Source organism: Mesoplodon bidens, assembly GCF_964165515.1.
Source record: "Mesoplodon bidens genome assembly, chromosome: 1".
In the NCBI taxonomy this organism is placed as follows: Eukaryota; Metazoa; Chordata; class Mammalia; order Artiodactyla; family Ziphiidae; genus Mesoplodon; species Mesoplodon bidens.
This window is the reverse complement of record NC_138176.1, coordinates 212284385-212299243: the sequence shown is the minus strand read 5'-3', so window position 1 is coordinate 212299243 and position 14859 is coordinate 212284385.

Genomic DNA, 14859 nt, shown 5'->3' with positions numbered 1-14859 from the left:
GACCCAAGATGTGATCTATCCTGGAGAATGTTCCATGTGCACTTGAGCAGAAAGTGTAATCTGCTGTTTTCGGATGGACTGTCCTATAAATATCAATTAAATCTGGTCTATTGTGTCATTTAAAGCTTGTGTTTCCTTATTAATTTTCTGTCTGGATGATCTGTCCATTGGTGTAAGGAGGTGTTAAGTCCCCCACTATTGTTGTGTTACTGTCGATTTCCTCTTTTATAGCTGTTAGCAGTTGCCTTATGTATTGAGGTGCTCCTATGTTGGGTGCATATATATTTATAATTGTTATATGTTCTTCTTGGATTGATCCATTGATCATTATGTAGTGTCCTTCCTTGTTTCTGGTAACATTCTTTATTTTAAAGTCCATTTTGTCTGATATAAGCATTGCTACTCTAGCTTTGTTTTGATTTCCATTTGCATGGAATATCTTTTTCCATCCCCTCACTTTCAGTCTGTATGTGTCCTTAGGTCTGAAGTGGGTCTCCTGTAGACAGCATATATATGGGTCTTGTTTTTGTATCCATTCGGTGAGCCTGTGTCTTTTGGTTAGAGTATTTAATCCATTCACATTTAAGTAATTTTTGAATTATCAATATGTATATTCCTATTACCATTTTCTTAATTGTTTGGGGTTTGTTTTTGTAGGTCCTTTTCTTCTCTTGTGTTTCCATCATAGAGAAGTTCCTTAAGCATTTGTTGTAGAGCTGGTTTGGTGGTGCTGAATTCTGTTCACTTTTGCTTTCTGAAAAGCTTTTGATTTCTCTGTCGAATCTGAATAAGATCCTTGCTGGGTAGAGTAATCTTGGTTGTAGGTTCTTCCCTTTCATCACTTTAAATATATCACGCCACTCCCTTCTGGCTTGTAGAGTTTCTGCTGAGAATTCAGCTGTTAACCTTATGGGAGTTCCCTTGTATGTTATTTGTCATTTTTCCCTTGTTGCTTTTAATAATTTTTCTTTTTGTTTAATTTTTTTCAGTTTGATTACTATGTGTCTTAGTGTGTTTCTCCTTGGGTATCCTGCCTGGGACTCTGTGCTTCCTGGACCTGGGTGGCTGTTTCCTTTCCCACGTTAGGGAAGTTTTCAACTATAATCTCTTCAAATATTTTCTCGGCTCCTTTCTCTCTCTCTTCTTCTTGTGGGACCCCTATAATGCAAATTTTGGTGCATTTAAAGTAGTCCCAGAGGTCTGTTAGGCTGTCTTCATTTGTTTTCATTCTTTTTTCTTCATTCTCTTCTGTGGCAGTGAGTTCCACCCTTTTGTTTTACAGAGCATTTATCTGTTCTTCTGCCTCAGTTCTTCTGCTATTGATTCCTTCTAGTGTAGTTTTCATTTCAGTTATTGTATTGTTCATCTCTGTTTTTTCTTTAATTCTTCTAGGTCTTTTAAAAACATTTCTTGCATCTTCTCGATCTTTGCCTCCATTCTTTTTCTGAGGTCCTGGATCATCTTCACTGTCATTATTCTGAATTCTTTTTCTGGAAGGTTACTTCATTTATTTGTTTTTCTGGGGTTTTATCTTGTTCCTTCATCTGGTACATAGTCCTCTGCCTTTTCATTTTGTCTATCTTTCTGTGAATGTGGTTTTTGTTCCATAGGCTGCAGGATTGTAGTTCTTCTTGCTTCTGCTGTCTGCCCTCTGGTGGATGAGGCTATCTAAGAGGCTTGTGCAGGCTTACTGATAGGAGGGACTGGTGGTGGGTAGAGCTGTTTGTTGTTCTGGTAGGCAGAGTTCAGTAAAACTCTAATCCGCTTATCTGCTGATGGGTGGGGCTGAGTTCCTTCCCTGTTGGTTGTTTGGCCTGGGTGACCCAGCACTGGAGCTCACAGACACTGTGGTGGGGCTAATGGGGTCACACCAAGGAGTACTTCCCAGAACTTCTGCTGCCAGTGTCCTTGTCCCCGTGGTGAGCCACAGCCATCCCCTGTTTCTGCAGGAGACCCTCCAACAGTAACAGGTAGGTCTGGTTCAGTCTCCTATGGGGTCACTGCTCCTTCCCCCGGGTCCTGATGTGCACACTACTTTGTGTGTGCCCTCCAAGAGTGGAGTCTCTGTTTTCCCCAGACCTGTCAAAGTCCTGCAATCAAATCCTGCTAGCCTTCAAAGTCTCATTCTCTGGGAATTCCCCCTCCCATTGCTAGACCCCCAGGTGGGTAAGCCTGATGCAGGGCTCAGAACCTTCTCTCCTGTTGGTGGCTTCTGTGGTATAATTGTTCTCCAGTTTGTGAGACACCCACCCAGCAGTTATGGGATTTGATTTTATTGTGATTGCGCCCCTCCTACCATCTCATTATGGTTTCTCCTTTGTCTTTGGATGTGGGGTATTTTTTTGGTGAGTTCCAGTGTCTTCCTTTTGATGATTGTTCAGCAGTTAGTTGTGATTCCGGTGCTCTCTCAAGAGGGAGTGAGTGCACTTCCTTTTACTCCACCATCTTGAATCAATCTCCGCAGTGAACATTCTTATATATTTTTTATACTTTGCACATTGATAGAGCCCTCATAGTGGAATGACTGGATCAAAGGATTAAAAACATCTCATTTGTGGCACCAAATGAATACCTTACCATAGACATTTAAACTTTAAAGTGAAAATGGTTTAAGTCAGGATTTGCACCCAAATCAAAAGAGGAAAGATTAATGTCTCCAGATTAGCATTTTTGTTTACCTAACAAAAATAGAATTCCAGTTACACCACAAACCCAGACCTGTTGCAGTGGAGGTATTTAATTACCATTGTGGTGTCTGGAGTGCAGAGCTGCATGCCCTACCCCTGTCTTTTGCTTGGAGTGTGAGAACTTAAATGAGAAAATGGCTCTCAAGGTTCTGTCAGGCCATTTTAGGAAAGATCATCTCAGGACTCTGGCTTCATGTTCTAATTTAATTTCTACTGATGTTAATTGGTAATGAGGACTCTTAGCACAATTTTTTTAACAAGAAAAAAAGCATACAAATTTAATTTTTTTTTGCCTGTACATGGGAGTCTTCAAAAGGAAAATGAAGACCAGAAGTCATTAGGACCAAAAGCTTAAATACCTTGTTACACAGAGAACAATAAATTGTGGGGATGTGAGAAGACAGAGGGGCTGGTGCTACGAGCAGTATATTGTGGGACAGTGACTAGCAACTAAATGTGGGAAACTAACGGAGGGTCACTTTAGTAGGTGTGTTTGTACAGGTCCATTTCGGCATTGACTCCCAGTCTCTGGTGATATGAATGTTCTTCCTGGTACAGGGAGGGCACCTTTCTCAGGGGAAATTTCATGTCCTGCTTTTAGGTAGAAAGGGGGAGTCACAGAGCCCTTCCTGTGTCTGCTGTTTCTCAAGCTTAGTGCACATTTTTTGAGCCTAACATATATCAAATATTCTACTAAGTTCTAGAGCGAGAGAGGGAAGAGTGGGAGGTACTAAAACCAGAACAAAGAGTAAGGCAGGGCTTACTCCTTTCACTGCAGTGCAGAGCAAAGGCTGGAGGAGATTTAATTCCTTTATTGACTCTGTCATGGAAAGACCTGGAGTCAAGCTGGCCATTGGAACACATGCCTTAATGATTCGGTCTCTGGGGAGACCCTAGGAGGCTTGTCAGTCACTAAGCCTGAAGAATATCGTACAATCTGTACTCAGTGAAAAAGCTCCTCAGGTTGCTTTAGCGAAGGAAACCCATGCGTGGCAAAGTAAGAAAGTCACAGACAGTGTGTGTGCTGGTTGGACTCAGAGCTTGGCCGCTGGTTATAGTGTGGGTGTGACCTTAGACACGTGACTTTCTCCTATCCTCAGAGCCTCCCTCATGAGATGGAGATAGTCATGCCTATACCACAGGGATGTTGCAAAGATGAAAAGTGTCGAACTGCTCTTCTTTCCCAAACCCCATTCATGCTTCAGGTCTCACCTAAATCAGCTTTCTCAGGGAGCTCCGTTAGCCCCCTCCTCTCCACACCAAGATGTGCTCCTGCAGCATCCTCTCTGGAAGAACTTACTTGATTGGCATCTCTTTTCCGTGGAATCAGAAACCGCTATGTCTCTAGCACCCAGACCAGGCTACTGCTTTGAGCAAGTCAAAGGGGATGAGCATACCTTTGTTTCTGCATAGAGAGTATGTCCTCACCTAACGGATGGACTTTTATTCTGAAAAAGAAAACTATTTCTATTTTCCTGTAATATGGCTTTTTCAAAGAGGAACTGACCCTGGATGGGCTCAGGCCTGTGCACTGAGTACAGTAAGTGCCTAATCCTTCCAGGGCACCTCCATCTCCCCCGCCCACCAATCCTGTTTAAGCATCAAACAAGAAAGGCAAAGGTGGGTGAGGATTAAGCCTTGGAAGAAATTATTTTGCTAATGAACTCTCGAGTTTTTTCCAGGCTTTCAGGATTTCTGAACTCAACATTTTTTGAAAGGGCTATGTTGCCAGGAGGTGGGATCACAGTTAAGCTGAGAAAAACTCGTGCAGGATTGCCAGATTGAATTGAGACCCTCTTGAATCTCATGCTTTTAGGTTCAAACAGTAGTAACAGTGCATGTGCTGGAGAACTTCCCTGGTGGTGCAGGGGTTAAGAATCCGCCTGCCAGTGCACGGGACACAGGTTCAGTCCCTGGTCCAGGAAGATCCCACATGCCATGGAGCAACTAAGCCCATGAGCCACAACTACCGAGCCTGCACTCTAGAGCCTGTAAGCCACAACTACTGAAGCCCACGCACCACAACGAAGAGTAGCCCCCCACTCGCTGCAACTAGAGAAAGCCCGTGCACAGCAATGAAGACCCAACGCAGCCAAGAATAAATAAATTTTTTTAAAAAGGGGTGTATGTGCTGGAGCAGATGGCTACCCTTCATGTCCTGCAGGGGAAAGGGAGACCAAGCTTTCCAAGACAAGTGGAAGTCATGAGTCAGCCATGACTGTAAGGCTGTCAGGCTCACTTGGACACATGGAAAGCTTATGAGGAAGGCTCTGTGCCCCTCAGGAATGCAGCAACTCCCTTTGTCTTCTCTGGATGCTCAGGGCCCCAGACTATCAGCAAGAGGCTCCTGATGCCTGGGCCTTCTATCAGGGTGATGGAGGACAGGCTGCCATGGTGGATGGTTGTTTCTGGGCTGTGCCCAGTAAGACTAAGCAAGTGTGAGGGTATCCAGATGATTTCTCCAGAGGATGTGTCAGGCAGCATAGATTCCAGGTAGTTCAGGGTACCATTCTGGGAGATGTCTACCATAGACCACATCTGGAGTTGAACAGCTCAGGAAGTTGGCTTGCTCTAAGTGCAGCAGTTTACTTGGCAAGTGATAACGGGTCCCTGGGTCAGAAGTGAGGGGCCTCAAAAAGGATGGAAGTTGAATAGTAATCCTGGGTTACTGATGCAGTAAATGGCCACCTGCTTGCCCAAATAGGATGATGACCCTTTTGTTGGCTAGGTCAGCCTTTCTCTGAGGACTTTAAGGAAAGTTTGCTTGCCCTTCATTCTAATAGAACAATGCTTTTCCATTCTGGCTGCAGATCGGAAATCACCTTTGGAGCTTTAAGAAATTCAGATGCCCAGGCTCCAGCTCCAAAGATTTCATTCTGTAAGTTTTGGGTAAATCACCCCTTTTTCTTTTCTTAGAGGGGTCTGTTGGTGTTTCTTGGGAACTCTGATGTGACACAGTGCCATGTGAGTTAGGAAGCACTGAAGGGAGCGCTGTGGGCTGAGGGGCTCCGTTGTTCTATCCATAGTCCAACATGGTGCCTGATGTACACAGTACGTGCTCAGTAGATCTTTGTGTAGTGAGGAAGGCTGCTAGGTCAGCAAGTCAGGCTGTTTGGGGTTCTTCTGAACTTTGAGGGTTAAAGCTTGTAGCCCCAGTTGTTTCAGTCCTCTGGGCTTTGTTTTCCTGAGTTCTGTGGCCATAACCTGTAAGCACAAAAAGTTGTTCTAGGGAGGTCTTGATGCTTTAGTGACTAGCCACGTGAATCAAGATTTCATTCCGATCCAAATAACAGAATACCTTGCTCTAGGGGTTTAAACAGGTAGGTGTGTGTCTCCTGCATTATCTAAGGTTCCTCAGTACAGGGCTGATCCTTTGGTTCATTGCGGGATCCAGGTTCTTTCCACCTTTCTGCTCCACTGTGCTTAATGTGGAGGCTTTCATTCTCAGGTTCATACTTCCTGGTTGCAAGAGGGCTCCTGCACTTCTGGGGCCCATGTCAACATTTGAGGTAGGGAAAGGAAGAACATGAAAAGGTGAAGGGCCAAAGGCCTTCTAGCAGGTCTCTGCCTTTTTGTTTACTGAGGGATGCCCCTCCCATGAACTTCTATAGAGTGGTAACACCAACTTGGAAAGCCGGGGAATTGGAGTATTTTAAGCTTGGTACATTGTCCTCCTGAACAAAATTGGGGTTCTGTAAATAGGGCAGAAGGGGTAGCTGGATATTGGGTAAATAACTTGCAATATCTGCCCCAAAGACAGATGTCCCTTTTCTTTTTTGTCTTTGTATTGTTCTTTTTTAAAAATTTTATTTCATTGAAGTACAGATTGATTTACAATGTTGTGTTAGTTTCAGGTGTACAGCAAAGTGATTCAGTTATACATATACATAATACTTTGCATCTGCTAATCTGTAGCTTCTTTATTTATTGGTCCTACCAACGTGAGCTTTTGCCCAGGCCCACTGTTCCTGTGTCCGATGACTTTGTGGACATTCATGTCCTGAGCCCTGAATGATTTTTCCTTCCTCTTTCTCTTTCATGCTCTGCCTTGTCTTCTCAGAAACTGAAGGCATTTTTGTTTGTTTGTTTGGGTCTCTAATTGATATTATATTCCTCTTCAACCATGGCAGGGAGGTGGGGAGTTCCGGCATTTTTTGGTCCTGGGTTAGTCACCTCTAGAGAAAACAAGGTCTGACAACCACTCCTGTGCTATAGCCACACTTTAGCTCCTGGTCTGTGCGTTCCCTGGCGGTCTGAGGCATGGAGACTTACCTGGTCCTCCTCACACTGGGGGATATGAGGAACATACTCTCCTTTGGTGCGTTATGTCAATGAAACATTTAGGAGTAGGCTCTTTCTCTTCAGGGGTGTTTCGGCTGAGAGTGCGTTGAAACTTTTAATTGTATGAGCCTTCCTAAGTGAGGAGACTCATATCTGAAGGGTTGGCTACAGAGAGGAAATCGTGGTTGATCACGTTATCCCGGGAGTTTGGCAGGTGTTAGAATTCTCTGCTTCTCGAAGACCAGAGTGTAATTGCTTGGGTTAGCAGGGCCCCGTATTCCATAAGAGCTCCTGAATCATGGGATAAAGGGGGTGGGGAGGATACTTTTGGCCTCAGGAGAAGGGCTGCATTCCTATCCAGCCAAGAAAGGATGTCCTAAATTCCTACAGTCCCTTCAGGCTGCTGCCAGCCGTGTGAGGGGACAGGAAGGTCAGTACCAGCCCACTTCTATCAGCAGGATGGCGTGGGTACGGGCGTGGGCACGGCTTACAGCTGTTTGGGTTTCCAATATTCCTGACACTTGACAGTCAGACTGCAGCTGTCACTGGCCTTCAGAATGTCGAGTCTTTTCTCTGAGGGGATAAAAACAATCCAAGTTTGCACAGGTCATAAAAATGCCCTGGGGTCAAGTACTTGGACCTCTGTTTGACAAGGCCCTTCCCATGGCGCTGCTTCTCTTCCCCTAAAAATCCCCACCCCTTCTGCTCTGGAAGCAGACAGACTACACATGAGGTCTCCACAGGGTCAAGCCACGCAGGCTCCCGGGGGCTGTGGAGTTGAGGGGAACGGAGTCGGTGGGGGGAAGGTGGGGCCTCTAACAGGCTGGAGACGCATGCCCTGTCCAAAGGCACAGGGTCAGAGCCACACACTGCCCTCCTGGGATGCAGAATGCCTGGTTGCCAGCTCTCCCCCTTTTAAAAGAAAAGTCAAATAACTAGATTTTTATGCAAAATCATCCAAAATTTCAGTGTTTACAGCTGTTCGTTTTTTTTTTTTCTCCCCCAAAATACCATGTGGAACAAACAAAGATATATGAAGGCCCCCAGTCTGCCCTGGTCTCTAGAGGAAGAAATGGATTAGCCAGGTCACAGAGGCCTCAGGAGTGTGAAATGAGGGTTCTTGTGGAAGAAGAGGCCCTCCACCCCTCTCCTCTCTCCATGTGAGTGGTGCCTGGAGTGTGTTTATCACTTGGAACCACAAAGGCTTGGCGACAGGTGCAAAAGTGTTGGGAGCGGTGGATGACAGTGCTAAGAGGCACTAGACTCCAATTAGCTGAACACCAGCTCCAGTGGGTACTTGGTGGTGTGCTCTGTGCCACCTCTTTTTAGAGGCCCTCTCTGATACATCTGGTAAGCGGCGCTGGTGAAGGGTGTGTGGGTGTAGCTGATCTAAGGCCCGGATGCCAGGAGGGAGGTGCGGCCACCCCACCCTTGCGACGCCACTACTCCTTGTGGTGGGTCCCCTTAGAAGACTAGCAAGAACTTTGCAGGAGCAGAGCGTCCAGGAGGTGACAAACGTACAAGTGGATCAGGAAGGGTGCAAAGAGGCCGAATTGAGAAATTGCTAAGGGCTCTTGAAGAAGAAAGGAGTGGAGGTTTTAATTTAGGATTAGAGGCAGAAAGCAGAGGGGACTTACGGGTCAGATGTTTTTAGTTGAGCATCTGCAAATGCTCACGACTTAGCATTTGAGGTTTGTTTTTCAAAACCTGGAATATGTCTTTAATGTCCAGATGTGGGGAAATGGCTAAGTAAATTATGGTGCATCCATATAATTGGAGAATATGCAGCCATTAAAAATGAGGTTATGAAACAGAGTTCTTAGTAATGTGGAAAAGTGCTTATTGTGTAAGTGGAAAAAAAGGATGTAGCTACATGTGGCATAACACTTCAACTATGTAAAATATGCACACACACAGGGCAACTGCTGTGGAGAGCACGCCAGAACATCCTTCCGAAACTGCATCAGATGAAGCCTGCATGTCACAGAGTAAGGGACTACCAAATCAGGTTATAAACATCCAGATGTACAGGTAATCTCTGCTTTCCATCTCTTGCTTTTCTTTGGTCAGTGCGGGGGAAGGCCCTGCGTCTCACAGTGATCCTGGCAAGGGGAACAAGAGGGCAAGGGGTAGGAGAGGGGGAAGCAGAGGATTTAACAGATTGTGTAGATTGTGCTATTATGAAGCTCAATGGTCACTTTGCTGTGTCACTTCCCCTAACTTCTACTGGGCACCAGGGGGTGAGGGGTGTGGGTGAAAAGAGTGGAATATGAGTCATTAATAACTCCTTCCATACTTACCTGCACGAAAAGGGAACTCATTATAGGAGGGGCATGGTGGAGAGTGGGATACATTCTAGAACCACAAAAAAACGGAGGGTGAGGGTGAAGGAACTGTGTACGGATAGTTGGCACCAATTGAAGTTAGGGACTATTTTGGGTCCTGCAGAGATGGGCCTAAAATCAAAGCCGCTCTGGTTAATATTTCCTCCCCATGGGTCACTCTGATTAGGGCAGCACTTTATCTTCTACTGTTGGGTTGCAATCTTAAGAGTATGTCCAAAGAGACATACTTTACCTTTACCTCCTTCATAAGTTCTAGGTAATCACAGGTATTCATCTCATGTGCTTATGTTAGACATGGGGAAGAAGGGAGCACCAAGAAACAGAGCAGATATCCCTGAAGAGTGCTCAAGATCAAAGGCAGCTGACCTTCTCTGGTCCTGGTGGTGGGGTGATGGTGACCGCAGGAGAGCACTGTGAAATGTCCTCAAAGGAGCAGGGGTTTTTCATCTGAGGGCACGGACACCCTAAGGGCAGGGGTGTAGCCAGCCTCCCAGCAGGCTTAGCTCTGTTCTTTGTATGACAGTTCATTAAAAATGAGCCAAAGAAACCACAAAAACACCATTTGGCTAGAAGGGAGGCCTATTTTAAAGTAGATATGGTTATAAAATTCAAAGTGAGAATTCATATAGGAATTTATTTTTGACAGTAATCTGACAGTATAGTTTGAGTTTCTTTCCTTCAGAATTCCTGGGAATCAATAAATGACAAAATAACTACTGCAATAGTAATATCTGTCAAGTATACTTGAAAATCAGATTTTTAAAAAACTTAAGTACAGTTGATGTACAATATAATGTTTCAAGTGTACAACATAGTGATTTGACATTTAAATACATTATGAAATAATCACCATGTCTAGTAACCATACAACTTATTACAGTATTATTGACTATATTCCCTATGCTGTGTATCACATCCCCGTGACTTTATAATTAGAAATTTGTACCTCTTAATCCCCTGCATCTGTTTCATCCAGCTATACACCCCTCTCCCCTCTGGCAACCACCAGTTTGTTCTCTGTATCTGTGAGTCTGCTTCGGTTTTGTTTTTGTTGTTTTTAGATTCCAAGTATAAGTGAATCATATGGTGTTTGTCTTTCTGTCTTACTTCACTCGGCATAATATCCTCTAGATCCAGCCACGGTGTTGCACATGCTTAGAGTTCACTCTTTTTTTTTATGACTGAGTAATATTTCATTGTAAATACAGTTAACCCTTAAACAACACAGGTTTCAACTGCACGGGTCCACTTATACGTGGATTTTTTTCAATGAAAACTACAGTACTACACAATCTGTGGTTGATTGATTTCACAGATGCAGGACCATGGATACAGAGGGCCAACTATGGTACTTGAGCATCCATGGAGTTTTGGTATCTGAGGCAGGTCCTGGAACCAATCCCCAGTGGATATCAAGGTATGACTGCATACACCACTGTATATTCTTTATACATTCATCTATTGATGGACACTTAGGTTGCTTCCATATCTTGAACATAGGGGAGCATATATCTTTTCAAACTAGTGTTTTTGTTTTCTTTGGGTAAATACACAGAAGGGAAGTTGCTGGATCGTACTGTAGTTTTATTTTTAATTTTTCAAGGAACACTAAATCCAACCATAGATCTTCAAAAAATATATATAAAGTTTATATGCTGGAAATCTGGGTTAAAGCTTTAAACTTTTTTATCCTGAGATAACAGAAATCTAATAAAGATCTTTTGAATTATTTAATTTAAAAAAATCCCAAACTTGAGACTAAGAGGCTTCAAAGTATGACAGGATTAGGCTTTAAACTTCCTTGATGAAGCCTAAAAAACCTCGCTAGTTAATTTTCTTAAAACCTAATCCTGAAACAGAAAATTCTCTATATATGTGACCAACACCAACTAAACACTATAAAGTTCCACACACCACTGAATGTGGTTTTACCTTTGTATGGTTAAGCAGATGAATATAAGATTGCACACATGCCTACCAGCAAAACCACAGATCTCTGAGTCATGGAAAAGTTCTAAGAATGTACTCTGAGGTTGGGGGTGAATGTGAAAATGAAGTTTTTTTTTTTTAGATTGTAGATGGTATTTGAATCAAGTCACTTCTCCCCTGAGCCCCTGTGTCCATGACTTAACCATCCTACTGGCTCCATTTTTTTTCTGTTTTTTTACCATTACAAATAATGTTTTGGTAAATATCCTTGTGTACATGTCTTTGTGTACTTGTGCCCGTATATCTACATGGCAAACTAAGAAGTGAATTGTTTAGTAGGTCTTTTCAAGTCCTCTGTGGTCTTCTTTCTGTTAAACAGGGCCAGGAGGTGGCATAGGTATCCTCTGTGCCCCCTACTATGGTTTCATAACCATTTCTCTGCCTTCTTCAAAATTTCCACTATCTTAGAAGCTTATGATATAGTTGTACTGTTTTCTCCTGACCTCCTTTCCTGGTCACTTTCTTATTCCCTGAAGACTTCAGCTTTGTTTTACTGTCCTCCTTTTCATTCCTGCTCCTTTCAAGATTTTCAGTGACTTTAACACCAATGTGGATTACTCATCTCACATCCTGGTCTCCTCACCCACACTGATTCGTTCTTTCATCCCTCACAGCCACCAACATCCATGATTATAACATAAACTTTTGCATTACAAGTATCCACAATATGAAATCTTGAAGACCTCTTTCTCTAATAACCACCCCCTCAACTTTTAATTCACTTATGCTAATGCCTCTACTGTAATATTTCTTTGACCTCATCAATACCTCCAATTCATTCAACAATATTTTTTTCACTATCCAATACCCTCCTTCTTTTTTTGTTTCCTAAAATCCTGGTTGGACCCAGCTATCAGCCTTCTCCTCATTTAATCTAGTGCAGCTAAAAGTTGCTAGAGAAAACCACACAACTAGGTTCATGGGCTGTATTTTAAATTAATGACCACAGAACTCCAGTGGGCACTCAGTCATGCCTAGAAGTCCTACTACACTTCCCTAGTAAATCTGATTACAAGCCTACAAGATAACAATTTCACAATGTTTTCTCTTTTTATCCTGTACTTTACCTGATAACTTGACATCATATTTTACTGAGAAAACAGAAGTAATCAAACAAGATGGCTCCCATGTTCTCAACATCAAAGCTGTTACAGTGGGGACTTCCCTGGTGGCCCAGTGGTTAAGCATCCGCCTGCCAATGCAGGGGACGTGGGTTTGAACCCTGGTCCAGGAAGATCCCACATGCTGCGGAACAACTAAGCCTGTGCGCCACAACTACCGAGCCTATGCTCTAGAGCCCATCAGTTACAACTACTGAGCCCATATGCCACAACTACTGAAGCCCGTGCGCCTAGAGCCTGTGCTCAGCAACGAGAAGCCACCGCAATTGAGAAGCCCGTGCACCGCAACAAAGAGTAGCCCCTGCTCGCCGCAACTAGAGAAAGCCCACGTGCAGTAGTGAAGACCCAATGCAGCCAAAAATAAATAAATTAACAAAAAAGCTGTTACAGTGAAAGAAGTACCTCTGCTCCTATCACAATCTTCTCTGCTTGTGTTCTAGATCTCCTAAAGACTTCACTTCTGCAACTCTTGCCCTTTCTCTTCTGCATTACCTATTTCTCCTTCTTTAGGATAATTCTCATCAGGTTATAAGTATGCTCTAGAATCTCTCATTCCCCCAAGCTTACAATCTCTTCTAGCTACAATCCCATTCTCTGACCCTTTCAAGCAAAACTTCTTAAAAAATGTTACACACTGTTTGTTATATCCATTTTGTCTTATCTCTTGTAACCCTCTCTAATTTGGCTTCCAAACTCATTGAACCTGGGGAATAGTCTGATGGATTTTTCACTGTCCTCACCTTTTTTTTTTTTTTTTGCGTTACATGGGCCTCTCACTGTTGTGGCCTCTCCCGTTGCGGAGCACAGGCTCCGGACGCACAGGCTCAACAGCCATGGCTCACGGGCCCAGCCGCTCCGCGGCATGTGGGATCCTCCCAGACCGGGGCACGAACCCGTGTCCCCTGCATCGGCAGGCGGACTCTCAACCACTGCGCCACCAGGGAAGCCCTGTCCTCACCTTTTTTATGTCTCCGAAGACTGGTCTCAGGTAACCACTCACTCCTTGATATTTATGACACCAAGTTTTTCTGGTTTTCCTCCTATCTTTCTGTCTCTTCTTCAGTCTCCCTTGCTGACTCCAATCCTCTATTCAGTGCTTAGTCCTGCATCCTCTTCTTTTCCCCTAAGTGATCTAGTCTAGTCCCACGGCTTTAAATCACCAAAATCTTGTTGACTCTCAATTTAGCATCGAACATTTCCATTTGATTATCTACCAGGCATCTGCAATTTAACAATAAAACTCTTGATTTCCCCCCAAAACCTGAGAGTTATTCTTGGTTTCTCCCTTACCCTTGTCCCATTACTCTACTCCATTAAGTCTATTGATTCTACCTTCTCTCCTAGGTTCCTTATCCAAAGCACTTTCATTTCTTACCTGGACTATTGCAGCCACCTCCTAAGTAGTCTTTCTGCTTCTCCTGGCTCCATTTTGACTCCTTAAAAGCTGCATTCATAATGTTGGGGATCAGAGAAACATTAAAACCACTTGGGAGAAGACATCACCCTGATCCTCCAGTTTGCTTAGGAAGTGGGAAGCTCTACATTTCTCTTTGGACAAATGTGACATCAGGCAGTAGAAAAGCCAGGGACTGAGGAAATGAATGTCAGGAGAACTCAGGCATCAGTTCCTACCTGGCTTAAGTTTGATCTAATTATAATTGGTTCCAGTATATAAATGAATTGTTGCCATATTAAATGTCTATCTAGTGTTATTAATAAATAGCAGACAGATGCATATTGTCCACTTCTGAAATGATGACAGATTACAATCTCTGTGGCCATGACTGAAAAGCTCAATTTGGTAAAAGGGTTTGTTTGTTTTTCTGGGAAGAAACAAAAGTAAGGATAAGGAAATAATGAACTTCAAAAAGTCAACTGAGAAGGAAAGAATACATAAATTGAACTTAGGAGCATAAATTCCATGCAAAGCTCACCTTTTCCTTCAAATACTGTAGCTTACCATTCACGGCATACAAGGAACTAGTAACAGCTTACCCCTGGAAACCTCCAACAAGGGACTCTGCCTGTCTAGTCAAGAAGCATAATGATAAATGGGTGGATTCTATTACAGGATTCAGAGCACAGTTACCATAAATCTTTATGCAAAACACACAGCATTTATATATAAGAAAAAGACAAAAGACATATAATGAGAAGTATGTATATTAAAAAGCTGTAATTTATATATACTGATAAAAAGTTGGTAGCACTGAAAACGGGAAGGGGGGATTGTTTTGTTTCTATACTGAGGAAAAACTCAGTACTACAGCTATATCTGTATTGACTTAGTAATAATACTAATAAAAGCTAATATCACTGAGCTAGTACTGTTATTCCCACTTTACAGATGAAGAGGTCTGAGACAGGAAGAGAAAGTACTACAGTGGGAGCTACACTGAAAGGCCTTCTCTGCCCACCTGGCCATCATAGTTTCAG